The sequence below is a fragment of the Colius striatus genome, chromosome 15 (assembly GCF_028858725.1).
Source record: "Colius striatus isolate bColStr4 chromosome 15, bColStr4.1.hap1, whole genome shotgun sequence".
Lineage (NCBI taxonomy): Eukaryota > Metazoa > Chordata > Aves > Coliiformes > Coliidae > Colius > Colius striatus.
In genome coordinates, this window is record NC_084773.1 from 7,897,783 (window position 1) to 7,911,235 (window position 13,453).

General features: G+C 34.6%; 1 protein-coding gene across 1 annotated transcript in view; it reads left to right on the top strand.

Annotated features, from left to right (window-relative positions):
- CACNA1D (calcium voltage-gated channel subunit alpha1 D) overlaps positions 1 to 13,453 on the top strand; it is a 157,275-nt gene that overhangs the window by 38,149 nt on the left and 105,673 nt on the right. The window lies entirely within an intron of this gene.

The following is a 13,453-nucleotide window of genomic DNA, read 5'->3' on the forward strand; positions in this document are numbered from 1 at the left end:
GAAATGCATATTTTAAGATTACATAACAGATTTATGTGCATACTTTGTCACACTGTGGAAATTGCTTTCTGACAGAGGGTAAATTAATCACCCTCTTTCAGATAAATTCAAATAAATAAGTGCAGAGGAAGAATAATAGGATGACTGTGTAAAGAAAACATTTCATAAGAGGGAACTGTAACAAACAGCTCAACATCTTTCAGCTGGGAAAACTGAAGAATGAGAGAGAATCTCATTGGGGATCCATGAGGAGTAGAGAAAAATTGCTTAAGCTAAAGAGTAGTGTTGGTGCAAAAACAATTAAGTGTCGAGTAGCTGTGAGTAAAGTTACATTAGTGATTAGAAGGCCTTTTTAAACATCAGAGGAGTGAGATACAGGAACAGACAGATACAGGAGTGATTAGGATACTAATTTTTGTAGAATTGATCTCCCTAACTTCACATATTATTTACACACTGTCAACTCTCTTTGCTAAGAGTACAGTATCAAGAAATAAAATAGGGAAAAGTTTAAAATCTGAATTTACTAACAAATTAGTACAATACTTCTTCATTTATCCTAAAATCTAATGAAGTGCTACACTGTGTATTTTTTATGTGAAATTATTTTACAAAAATAAGCTATGAAATACCTGGGAAAACATAAAATACCCAGAGTTTATTTGGATGAGTTAATTGCTGCTGCTGTGCTTCTTACCAAAAACTTTGAAATTGGGGATTGCTGGGTAATTGAAGTACACTGAGAGTCCTAAGCAAGTAACTCACCTGCTTCAAATAGCTATAGTCACTTAGGATTCACCAGTACTGCATATTTTATTGCCTACATATGTTTTTATTTTTTATCTTGTTCTTTGTAGTGCAAGAAATACAGTGCTTTTGCAAAGTGCAAGTCACTTTCCTGCTTTAGAAAGACCCTTAGGTGTTTAATTATGTATACTTTGAGTAAAGATGAGGGATTAATGATAATGATGATTTATTGGAATCTAGTTTCATTATGAGATGCTTAAAAAGGATGTGAACTAAGCCATGTAACATGGCTGAATTTCCCTGAAGGAGGAGGAAGGTGTCAGTTACGATTAATGTGAACAACATTTATGGCCCTTGAGATGTGACCTCTCGTTACAGTAAATGTGACAGCATGAATTACTTTCAATTACGGTGAACTACATTCAGCTACATTAGTTGTGACACACCTCACTAGGAGACTGCTGCTTTGATAGCTTTAACTAAAAGAAAAAAAGGCAAAACTTTGGAGTGCAAATGTGTACGTCACTTGAGCAAAACCATTGGATTCTGACTATGACGTATTGTTGCCTCAGGTTTTACACATTTCTATTACATCATTTGTTATTTCCACTGGTAATTTCAGCTTTATGCCTTGGGCACTGAAGAATATGAAAGCCACCTTTTTAATATGCCATATAAAATAGATATAAATGGTGGTTTTTTTAATTAGATGAATTTTCCTTTTTTTATCAGATGGCAACCTGGGCTTTTATTTGAAATTATGGTAAGTGGGGATTGCTAACTGCCAGCATGTCCCATTTGGTATGTAAATCCCTTTAATATTTATTAACACTATCAATTTATTCTTACAAATCAAATATATTGCAGCACAGGATATTTATCACTTGACAGAAGCAGTTGTTATAATGTCACTACTTTTTCCTTCAAGGTTCAATTATCATGCTTCAGTTTCTCCCTCTAAGCTTTCCGAGAAAATAAAAGATGCCCAGAGCGGGAGTCAACCTTTCACTTTTGCTACAGAGGAGATGCCATCTATTTCACGCTGTGCTAAGTATTCCATTGAAACATGAGTAAAATAGTGCCGTTGGCAAATCATGTTAGAAATAGCACTAAGCAAAAGAAATAGCTTTAATTAAAGCATTTTGTTTCTCTTTGAGGACCTGATTTGCAGAATATTAGGCATTTTTTTCTGCAAAGATGAAGACCCGCTTTTCAAGTTCAAGGGATTGGTGTGGAATTGCAGTAGAAAATTGCAATGTAAAATTGATGGCAAAAGAGAAAAATAAATGGTGATTGCTTACTCCAAAGTGATTCTGAATTAAGACTGTGTCTGAGTTAAGACAAGGTAAATTCCTTGTTGCCCTTGTCCCCTGTTAAGCAATGCTTTTCAAACCTCAGATTTTCCCATTTTTTACTGGCTGTTCGGCGATTTAGTAGTGGATTTTGAAAATACTTGCAAATGTCTCAACAGATATTTTAAAAACCAGTATAAACTTAATTGAGTACATTGGCATCTTTTAGGCTGTTAGGGTACAAAGATTTGTATTTTAGTTGTTATATTTCTTAAAACCTTAAATAGAATGATAATGTTTTTAGAGCTTTCTTCAAATCACTGAAACAGTGGAAGTCTGTAACATTTTCAATTGTTGTAACATTTTCAATTCAGATATTCTGGCTGTGGAATGTCCTCAGTTAGGTAATCAGAATGAAAATTCTTTTTGTTTTGTGCAATGGAGAAAATCTAGGGGCTAATCTGAGCATCTCTGTTACTCTGAAGCAGTAAGTTTCTAACTGGAGAGCTAGGATAAATGGTTTAGATTAGGTCAAATAAGAAAAGAATTTTTGTGGCCCAATCATTATATTCTATGTGTATGGAAAAAGTGAGATGGATTAACAGATAACACCTTAAGTTGGTAGCAGTGAGTTTTCTCCTGTTTCTTTAGATGATGAGCACTATTAATTAGGTAATTTTCTTCATGTATTTTTAACAAGTGATGGTGTTTCATGGCATCAAACCAAAGAGAAGCTTCACAACTTACTCCATTGTATTTCTTTTCTTTTTTGTGCATTTCAATCTCAACTTAAATGTATTAATGTTACAAGACTGGTTTTAGTTGCAATATATAGAATTTGACTTTTTTGGCTTTATGTGCCACATAAGAAATGATTCTCTCACCTCAACAAAATGAGAAACCTATATGATATATCCATGTGGGCCAGGTAATCTAAAGGCTGATAGTAGCATTTTCAGGTTCTGTTCCATATATGTAACACATATGTAAAAGTATAGAAGTGTCTAATATGAATTCATAGCCTAGCTTTTGGGGAATTCCTAATTATTGCTGCTTTATTTTTACCATTACTGAAGTACACAAAAGCTCAGAAAATACAGGACTGGCTATAAAAGAATCCCCCAGCAAATTCTGTGCATGTAACTAAAGGCAAAAACGCTGTGTTGGTTGGTTGGTTGTTTTTTCTTTTTTAAAATCAATCGTTTTTTCTTGCTTTCTTGAAACTGGCAGAGACTCCAGTTCTCTAGGAGAAGAGATCTAATTTTTCCAACAAAAAAGTAACTACTCTTGTTTTCTGTAATTATTTTGAAGAACACTACTTGTAATTAAGTTTTAGAGGCTATCTCACTGAATAGGTGAGAGAGCGTTGCAAGGACTATGAGACTACATCAGCTAGAGAGCTGTTTTAAAGGTGACAAGAAACCCTAGGTGTTGGTATAATCGGACTTCAAGTGATAATGAGAAAGAACTTGAAAAAGGGACACAGCATTGTCATGGATGAGTTCTCTAGAAATCTAAACTGAACTGATATCCTGTATAGAAGAGTAAAGATAGAAGGGCTTAGATGCAGTTCAGATGGGAATAATAAGAAAAACAAAAATAATCTTCTTCATAACTATGTGGGGAGAAGTGGGAAATAAAACAGAAAATTCAAAATTTAAGTGCATCTCCTGGGCTGCCCAATGATATAGGAGTGAAAGGAAGAAAATTATTTTGTGTTGTAAGTTTGGAATTATAGATTACATTTCAAAGTGTCTGAGATTTTTTGAGTGCTACTTACTGCCTTTAATATTATATTTGGCTATGGGATTAGAAGAAACGTGTACTCATTTGCAGAATCTAGAACTGCAATTGTGGCAGGCGCTGGAGGGGCACTAACTAATGTTAGTGACATTCTGCAAGATAGAAAGAAAACAGATTCATCTGTAGAGAAGAAGGAAATTTGGCTTCAGGGCAGGCAGACTCATATTTTCCTTTCTATCAGAAGTTGGATTTTTATCAGTAAGGTTTGATCTGTGTGTCACAGGAAGTGAACTAGAAATATTTTTTTAAAATGTATTCAGTTATTTCTTTTGGTTTCACTGTCAGGTTTTCCTGGTAATTAAGCAGTAACTCTCAATATTATTCCATGGTTTTATTTTGTTCAAAATTAATTTGTTCTCTCATATGTAATGAAGAGACCTCCGCCCCCCCCGAACCCCAAAAAACTAACACTAAATTATTTCCATAATGAAGGTTTTTGTCTTGCTAAAAGTATTCAGAAAAACAGAGTTTTTCATTGGGTAGGTTTTAAACAAATCATTCTATATGTTTTAAACTAAGAAAGGCAAAGAGCTGTAATGAAACTATTCTATTGGTTTTATCCAGTTACTTCGTAATAAAAGTAGAAATTAGATTTGCAATCAGATGGATAAATCAAGGGCAAAAAAACACCTACACAATGAATATGTCATTGTTCTCTTTCCCAGCTGACACTAGCAGTGCAGAACATAACTACAAAACCAATCTGTTCTTCCTCTTATTTTTTAATATTTTTATTTTTTTCACATAAAGTCCTTGGCATTCTTAAAACACAGCACTGGAACATTGTAAATCTGTCAATAGATTGTTAACGCACAAAAATATTACCTTTTGTGTCTTCTCTCCTCATTTTTGTTTTGGGTGCATATTACTTCAGGGGAAGAAGGCTTTTGTAAGTATCCTCTGGAAAATAATCTGGCTGTTGAAATAGCCTTTTCTTTGGTGAGCTCACCTACATAAAAGGAGAGCATAAAGTGACCACTGATTGATATGAGAGCCACTCTTCTCTACATTTCAGAACTGTGTTAATTGAAGAACAAAATAAACAGTCTGGAGAACTAGGAAGCAGTCAGAAAATGAACATGAGAAAACGCAGACAGGTTCAAATCCAGAGTAGTGTGGCATCACCTCAACAGGTTGACTATGTTTCTGAGAGTTTTTTAAGAAATAGATTGAGTACCAATGTATGTTTAAATATGGTTAGCAAGAAGTATGTATGCTTACAGAGATCACGGGGAAGGCTCACAAAGGAATATTTTTAGAGGTGAATTTTTTTTGTTTCATTTTGAAATGCTAAAACACATTATAGTTTGCATTGATTTAACTAGTGATATTTTGGTCTGGATTTTTCTATATTTGTGTAAATTTGTAGAAAAGAAATGATATGCATTTATTAGAAGTCTATAATTTATTTTAACTTTTGGAGATTTTTTTACCCACCTTGCCCTTATTTATTAGTTTCCCTTTGAATGTTCTGCAAAGTCTGTTTCTAAGAAATGTTTGTTCAACACAAGAAGTCGGCTTCTTACTAGTCTTGTAACATTTGGAAGTTTTCCACATATAGTTAAAAAATCAGTAAAGAATTTTCTATCAGTGTTCCCGTCTGTTTATGACTCGTGGATTTCTGTAGTCAGAGATGAATTCATAGGGATTAGAGATTTCTCTCATTTTATAAGTTCTCAGAGAATTTGAAAGTGTTCATTAAAGTATCTGACACCTAGTAACATTCTCACCCCTCCATTTTTAGCCAAATCCTGCTCTCTTACAAATAAATAAAACTACTAGCAAGTAACAAAACATCACTTTAATGATGCTTTATGTCTAAATGCAGGTTTAATTCATCAATTAACACTGACTAATCAACTATGTAGGGTAAAATAATGTGACAATGTGACAGGATACACAAATGTTGTCTGATCTACTTTTCTTATTTTACTGAGTATCATCAATTAGAAGATGGCAGAAAAACACCCAAGTAATTTGGACCCCATTCCAGTTATATTCCTTATTGCTTACTTGACCTGCTTCCTGTTAAGTGATTCAGACTCTTTGGCATACCTTATTAGATTTTCAGTAGCTCTATGGATTTAGGATTGAAACTCACAAGTCACTGCCTATAAGCATTTCTACAACTAGCTTTCAACATCTTGCAGCTATGCAATCTTTGTGAAGTGATTCATTCATTGTCCCTTTGATACTATTTCAATAGATAGTAAATTTATGGGGGGCTCTTTTACAGTTTTAGTCATTTCTGAGCAACTTTCTAAAATAATGCAATTTACCTCATTCCTTCATAACAATATGAAATGGAAAGACAGCCTGTGCCTCTACTAAGTGTACGTAAGGGAGAGCAAAGAGTATATTTAATAAGGTGCATGCAGAACGGATATGTATGTTGTTTCCACCTAACTGTTCACCAAAGCTCTGTATTACTTGTTAGAGAGCAGAAAGAGTTCAGCCTAAATATAGCATGGGAAAAGCTAGAAAAAACTTGGATTTTTCCTTTTAATGTTATGAATGGAAAAATATGTATTTATGTGCTAAGTAGAGCTTTCACATGAACAAAACCAGCCCTAGATCCACATAGATGCCTGTAATTGGTATAAGAATTTGGATGCAATGTTTTTCTGTTTGTACAAATGTTTATTTACAGAACTATGTTTCCATTATTATGTTGTTTACAAGGTAAAGTGGAAAATCCATGACTAAAAATGGGAGAAGCAATCACACTCACAGATGAAATGTAGGTCTAGAGTGCGTTTAGCAGGAGTGATCACAGGAAATAATGAAGAAAAAGTAATTGAAGTGCTTATTCATCTATCTCTATCTGACAGAATATGTCAGATGAAAGTAGAAGCATTACTGTTACCTAAAACTCTTTGAAGGTCGTGATACTATTTCAGTTATTCAAATGCTACTTCAGACTAAGGGACTTTGAGAAACTCAGTTACACATCAGCATATAGCTTGCACATAGATTTTGTTCATTTGCTGTGCTCAGTATTGGAGATGTTCTGCTGTACATTATTTTCTTGCATGTGTAATTATCTACTTGAGATCTAGAGGGTGGAGCTGTTGTTAATTGAACTGTAGGAAGTGTTTGTGAATTCATAGTTCAAATGGGATTGAGTTTTTTGTCCTCTTTGGAAACAGTGGAAATTCTGTGAGTAAGATTTAGTGCTTGGCAGTGGTACTAGGAATGAGAAATCCTTTCAGTTTTATATAAAAACTGGTTTAAGAATGTTTATGGTGTGTAACACCTACTTAGTTCTATTCCTAAATACGGAGTTTGCATTTGATATTGACTTTATCAACCTTGTTATGAAATGTACCAGTGATAACTGACAAAGCATCTGGATCTGTGGTAGTATGATGGTGTCCTATAAAGAGCCTCATAAGACTGAAGATATGTCTGGGCCTAATGCCAAATTTCTGCCCAGAGTTGCCCTGGATTTTACATGTGAGCTAGTGTATTCATTTCAGTTTTATAATTCCACGCTTTTCACAATTAAAGGTAAATTTCTTACACTTTTTGTAGTACTTGCTTTTGTAAATTCAAGAATGTGCTTGGACCCTCACCACTGCGAAGTATCATAAAGGTTAGGAAAATGTATTCTCAAAATCTTCCAAAACAGGTTTCTGAATGCATAAAGACATACTCTAAGTTTATATGTGAAAGTCACTTGGCCACATCAGTACCTTTTGCATTAATCCCTTCTGAATTTCTGAATTTTGGAAAGAGCTGCTCAGATCTTTGTCCAGACCTTGGTAAAATATTTGATATTTAGCATGTATATCTCGTTGGGGTACCTTTTTGATAGAATTGCTCAGCAGTCACTTTTTAAAGGAGGGACGCAACTATGCAACTAGAAACAGAGTGATAATTTAGTCACCAAAAGTGGAATTTATATGAGCAGTTAAATATTTCTTCGAAGTGCAATGTCTGCACAAGCTGTCTCCTTTTCCTCACTAGAATCCTAGTCTTAAGGAATTCTGAGATCTGTACAACTCTTCATACTCAAAGGTGAGTAGATGGAGGATGTTCTAGGAGCAGTTTAATGTCGAGAGACATTTCTGATCAAGAAAAACATGTCGTACATGAAATGTCATGTGCACTAACATATGGAAACAATGTCTATTGGCCCATACCTATATTAAAGTAGTATAATTATATGTGTGTGTTAACTGTATTTTCTAAAGTTGCTGCAGAGCTCCTGTGTCAAAAAGCAAAGCTGTGCTTAAAAGAACACTGTATACATAGTTGAGCGCAGTAGCCGTTTTCTCTCAGATGGACCAGGACTCATCAGGAAAATGCAGCAATTTAATTGGATTGATGACAACAAAAGTCCTTAAAATATTGTTTTTTAAAGTCTGCCTCTTCTGTTTGCTGTTATGTATCTAAAGACACAGTTAACCCACAAAATTCTTGACTAACAAATAATTCTATTTGTTTTGCTATAACATTCTCTGCATGTGAGAATAAATAGGTTTAGTTTTTAAAATATTACTGTGGTGCATCTCACAAATAACTTTCAGGGAAATACAGGTATATGAAGTGAGAAATTGTATTTTGAAATTAAAAACTCTCTTTTTCCATATAAATTCTGTGTTTTCCCAGTGATGGACTTTGAAAGAACAACTGTTTGTCAAAAAGATAACTGTCTTTGTATGTTGTCAAGGCATCAGCCACACATTGTGTTTAATAGCACATGATTCATTATTAGTTCCCAAATCAAGGATGTCAAAGTATCTTGTTCTGTGTGTGTCTGAACTGTATAAAGTTGATAAGTTTGGTTACTTCATTTAAATTGAGTCACTTTGTCTGCTAAGCAGTTTTTACTCTGATGCATGTATGTTACAGTGGATGCAGAAATGTATTTCCCAAGGGAAGAAATAATTCCAGTCTCTGAAGCCCAGGGAGTAGAAATTAGTATGAGAAGACTTAAATACGTATCATAATAGATTACGACTTTGCAAATGAATGACTCCTTATTTTGAAATAATTATGTTGCTAGACATCTGAAGTTAAATGCAGAGTTTTGGTGCATCACATTTCAATGTGTAACAGTAGCTTTGCATATTTCTTTCAGGGATTTTGAAAATATGAAGATAATAAATGATGACTAATGTGCACCATCTGGCTAGGGTTGGGGGAAAAAAAAAGATATTTTTTCATGAGCAACAGGGCTTCTGCTAAGCTGATCTACTTAAACTAAGAAAACAAATGAGGTGGGGTTTTTTTCCCTGAAAAATTGAAGTTCTAATGACTTCACTGAAAGTCAGTGGATAAGGGTAGCCTTTGTTTTGTATTCCATGATCAATGTCAAATTGGACCTCATTGGTGTCTTGTCAGAAAGGCAATATTATCTTCTCAATCCTGGTGTTGTAGCATCATATATTCAGAAAAAGATTAAGAATTGAAGATTTTGGGCAACATTAACAAAAATGTTAGCCTTGCAGGAACTGACCACCTGTAAAGAGGGATGACATAGCTCTGCATAGTATCAAATTAGTGAACAAACTGCTGTTATACAGCCATAGGATCAGATCCTTAACAAAACAGACATTATTTTTGTGCTTTATATCTTCTTTGAGTTTACAACATCCATTTTTTTCTCTGCTACTTTTGGGATGCATTTTAGAATGGAATGCAATACTAGGTATTAGAAACTGCTTATATTTTCTAATTTCATTTGTGCAATTTCTTAGAACCAAAATTATCTCCTCAATTTCTTTTAATGTTTGTTTTCCTCAAGTGGTCACTCAGTCTAATATATTCCCTTAGTTTTTGTTTGTCTTATTTCTCAGTGTATCCTGCTTCTGTTTTTAATAAAATGTTCACTTGGAGATCTCCACTAATTTAAACAATATAAGATGTGCAGGGGTAGTTTTCTCCACTACAGAGAAAAGAAAGCAGATATATATGTACATCATAAACCGTTAGAGCTACAGTCTTTAGTCCATATTTTAAAATTATCTCTTATTGCTTCAGATTAGTTTTTTCTACATTGCAATCCTACTTCTACAACTCTTCCAATACTGAAAATGTGATAAGTCAAACTTTATTTGCTCTTGGATAATGGTTGCTTACACTCTGGACCTACTAGGTGATGTGTGGCCCACAGGTGTATCTTGGTTGTAGGGACAAAAATTGATATCCATAGTGAGTGGCAATAAGTTACAGAAGTGTGAGAAGGGACTGCCAGTATTTTCCTGAGGGTGAGCAGGTTGTTAACTTTGCAGTTTGTGTTAGAACATCTGTTGGCTGCCTACTTATTAAAAAAAATCCCACCAATCTGTAAAGAAAGCACAGCCTGTACTTTGAATGTTAATTACCGGGCCAAGTCATTCATCTGGCTTCTGTGGAAGACACAAGTTGTGTGTGAGAGTATGAAAGAAAAAGGAAGTAAAGGAGGAAAAATGAAACACTGGAAAATAATAGGCTTCTCTATAGATGTATAGAAATAGCTGTGTTCTTTTTCTCAACGTTTTCAAGAAATCATGGCTGTTGGATTGCCCGGTGGCTACTGTTAGAAAGCATCTTTCTCTTGTCCCTGTTAATAGCAGCATCCCTACTTCTATCTTATTATGCATATATGTTTCTAGAGGAAAATTCTGGAACCAGGCACATATATTCTTTACAACAGGGAACAAGGATGGACAGAAACATTTCTATTCTTCCACAGAAAGTTAGGAAAAGCTTCCCAGTGTTCAACATCATGTAGAATGCAGCGGCTTTACATATGGAATGTGTAGTGGGTGTAGGTAGTTGTGCGTGCTCTAAATCTGTCTGTACCATTTTCCTGTGGTCATGTATGAGTTATCAGAATACATCCTTCAGCTGCTAGCAGGACTGTTACGATGTATTGGTTCAGCTCAGCTGTACCTTTGCCTATCTGCACCTTAAAACTTCCTGTTTTGAGTCTGCGTGTTACTGTTTTGCACCTGCCTTCTGATAAAGAAGTTTTTCTTAACATTCTATGAAGCTCCAAATCTGCTGCTTGTGGCTGATTCCCCTTATTTTACCTTCTGCTACTCCTTTGCCTTTGTAGTCTTTTTAATCTCTTTTCAAGTAGTTGTAATTTAGTGTTCAACCTTCTCTTAGTCTGACCTTTGGAGAGGAGATCCTCCTTACTGGAGAGATGTTTCCTTTGCTGGAGTATATACTTTCTTAACATCCTTTTTCAACTAAAAAACCCAAAACTGTTGTAGTTTCACATCATCATAGCACTGAGTAGAGATGGATAATAATTTCCCTCTATCTGCTCACTATGATGTTCCTGGCATGCTGAACTAGGAGTCTGCCTGATTTACAGTAAGCACATATTTAACTTGGTGTCCACTGTGACTTACAGGTCCTTTCTCAAACTATATTGGTGTGGGATTATTTAACCTAAGGTCAGAACTTTAAGTTCTGTTTGCTGAGATTCATGTGGCTTCTGTTCCTCCAGCTGTCAAGGTTTGTTATGTTCCATCTGTCTAGTGCAACTTAAGTTGACATTAAGCCCACCATTGCTTTTAAAAAATGAGCTTGTCTTCCATCTTATATTGTTTTAATAGAATGTTTGCAGTACTGTTCAGGAAATAAGAGTCAGTCCTGCTTCCATAAAAGAGAAATAAACTAAACAGGAACAAGACCAGTAGTAGGTTAAAAGGTTGACTCTAAGTGTTGATTCTAAATGCTAGAGTTGTTCAATTTGACCTGTAACATTAAAATTAACTGCAAGGGCATGAGACTATTAACCAAGTTACAGGGGACTAGGACTGGTGCTTAACACAAATAACAGAGTTTTAAAACATTCTTTGAAGGGGAGCGGTGAAGGGCAAGTATGCCTTTTAGGATGGAATCTGGTAGGATGATGGGTAGAATTAAATGACATATTTGTTTGTAATAACAGGACACTGTACATGATGACCCAAGAGGTTATCTTGGCTTAGAAGGTCACATCTGGTCTTGTGTCCTATGTTCCCTTTATGGAGAGAAGCTATTGAAATCTTGCATATATGAAGCTTCCTATCTCTTTTGTCTCACCTTCTCTTTTACTATTATGATATCAAAATATAGTTTGTGCACACCAAATGACGACCTTAATATTTTTGTCTTCCTTATGTTGTCTTACATTATTAACTTTTCTGTCCAAGCTGCAGACTTATGTGGGGAGGCAGAAGTAGCTGTTTTTGTGAAACGACAACATGGTACAATGTTGCTTGAATTGAAGTATTGTTGCAGTATGTTTCTCAGGAGTGCTGATAATTCATATTATTGTAACCTCTGTGGAGCTCTTTAGCCAAAAAAATCTCATGGGCTTTGGTGCACAAACCATTAATGTTTCTTCTCTGAGGCCACTTCACTCTTGTTTAGTCCTGTTTATCAGTGATACATTAACAGATAAGTGGAAGGAAGGGACAATGTTGAAATAAATATAGGGAAGTATGAGGAGAGGGATGTCCCTCAGTTTTACTGGACTGGAAGATCGTGTGCAAAACATAATACAGATGAGGAGAAGCTAACTTCGGTTAGCTTATTATAAAGATTATAACAATCTTTGTTTAAATTGCAAATGACTGAGGTTTGTTTTTTATTTAGTTGTACGTGAAAATGCCAAGCTATGTAACAAGCAGCAAATACATAGTTTCATGTGTAATGTCTGTGCTATATTTAACTAAATGATAGTAGAAGATTATAATTCTTACTGAGCAGTTGTAGGACATATAATTAATTCTGTGTGTGATAAGCGAGCAACATTATGGGTTCCTGAGCAAGTTTTAAAAATGAATCAATCTCTTTGTCTTTTATTCTTTGCTCTAATATTTGCATAGCAACAAATAACTAAACAATTTATTATACATTCTGAAGGTAAAAAGAACAAATGTGTTTACTGATTTGTTCTCCTTGCAGATAAATTTACAGTTTATCCAAATAAAATATGCCATTACTATAGAAAAATCTGTGAAAATTATTATCTAGTCATCTAGGAAATGAGATTCAATGTGTAGCGGTGTTTTAAAATAAGGGTTTTAGTAAAATGAAGAAACTAATAATGTTTTAAAAAAACCCTCATTGAAACACATCTGAAGCTGGAGCTTCAGTGTTACCAGGTGGTTATATACTAACTTAAAATTTCTTCAGGCATGGTAGGATGATTTAAAAAAATTCTGGCGATGTGAAAGGAAGAAGTCAATGTAGACTTGTACATCAAGATGAGAAAGTTGCAAGACAGTGTAAAATTAACTGAAGACCTGTCAAATAGCTTATAACTTCTTGAGTTACCTTAGTATGGGAAAACACTCTCAAACTGCCTCCACTTCGTGGGTCCTAATTAAATACAGGCTGATATAATAAATAATGAAAGTAAGTATACCACTACATACTTTTCACGATATTTCCAGGACTCTATTCTACAGCATTTTCTGGTTTTAATGAATGCAAAGAATCCTAATGATCTGAGTGGGACTGTTTGTTTAATCAAAGGTGCAGTGCACTTCCATGTTTGCAGAAACACAACTTTTTTCTCTCACAGAATATGAAAACAGGTAAATCTCATGCAATTATGTAATTATAACCTTCTCAGTATAGTTATCACTAAGTTCTGTGCAATTAAAATCTGTAAGATA